This window comes from Microtus ochrogaster, unplaced genomic scaffold, assembly GCF_000317375.1.
Source record: "Microtus ochrogaster isolate Prairie Vole_2 unplaced genomic scaffold, MicOch1.0 UNK1, whole genome shotgun sequence".
Taxonomy (NCBI): Eukaryota; Metazoa; Chordata; class Mammalia; order Rodentia; family Cricetidae; genus Microtus; species Microtus ochrogaster.
Window position 1 is genome coordinate 14,733,436 of NW_004949099.1, and position 1,333 is coordinate 14,734,768.

Below are 1,333 nucleotides of genomic sequence, written 5' to 3' on the forward strand. Positions count from 1 at the left end.
TCCAGCGCGTTCCTGCTTCCTTCAGTCCTGGCCTTTCCTCTCAGCAAACCTGCCAGGAAAATGCATGCCAGAATCGGCAGACCTCACCCGAGCGCTGGCCAAGTCTTTACCCTTGATGTCATCGTGGGCAAGATGCCTGAGCCCCTGACTCTCAGCGCCTGGGTTTCCTCGCAGGTAAAATGATCAAAGCGGCACCATGGAAGAGACCCCCTCCTAGAAGTCACTGCTCCTTCCTATTTTGAGCCAGGCAGTACAAATGGCTGCAGGAACCTGAGGAACAGACTGCCCTGAGCTAGGTCTGGCCACAGCTGCAGTCTCTGCAGCTATTAGCAAAGTTGTGTAGGGTTTCTAAGAAAGTGGATAAAGGGGGGAGTTATCAAAGTGGCACTTTTAAAGAACCTTTTAAAGAACCTTCTGGCTTTCTTTCCTTGTCTTTTTATCCACCATGGGAAAATATGGTGAGAAGTTGGCCATCAGCAAACCAGAACAAGAGCGCTGGCCAGGAAGCCAAACTGCCTGGCATCTTGATTTTAGACATCCTTGAATGGATGCAGTTACTCCTGTGAAAGGCTCAGCTAGCATCTGGTCCACAGGGCTGGAGGAGAGGGTCTCTGAGGCCCTCACACACAGAGATACTTCTATTAGCTTCATCAGCGCAGCAGCTCTCCCAGCTCCCACAAACTGAGTAACATAAAGAGCAGACACGCCTCAAAGCACTGGACACCCGAGATCAAAATGTCAGCCAGCTTTCCTTGGGTAGAGCTCTCTCCTGGGCTCCTTGGTAGATGCTGGCTATCCTCACACGGTGGGCAGAATGAAAATACTGGTCTCTCTCTTCTTCAGTCTTGTGTTCACTATGCAGTTAAGGACGACCTTGGACTCCTGCCTCTGTCTATTAAGTGCTGGGATTTCTGGCAGGTACTACCAGATTTATACCTGATTTACATGACACTGGGGATGAAACCTAGGGCTGTATGTGAGGCAGACAAGCTCTGCAGCTGAGCTGTAATCCAGGTTAGTCTTGAACTCACCCTCCTCTCTCTCATTCTGCTTAGCATTTGCCTACCAATTTGAACTCCTCTAGTTCTTTTTCTTTTCACCCTTCCTTCCTTCCTTCCTTCCTTCCTTCCTTCCTTCCTTCCTTCCTTCCCTCCCTCTCTCTCCCTCCTTCCCTTCTTTCCTTCCTCCCTCCCTTCCTCTCTCCCTTCCTTCCTTCCTTCCTTCCTTCCTTCCTTCCTTCCTTCCTTCCTTTTTTCCTCCTCTCTCTCCCATTCTTGTTTTGAGATGAGGGTCTTATGTATCTGAAGCTGACCTTTAACTTCTGATCGTCTTG

At 49.7% G+C, this 1,333-nt stretch overlaps 1 pseudogene; it reads right to left on the reverse strand.

Moving 5' to 3' along the window:
* Positions 1-213: 213 nt before the first annotated feature.
* LOC101996353 overlaps positions 214-1,333 on the reverse strand; it is a 9,378-nt pseudogene continuing 8,258 nt past the window's right edge.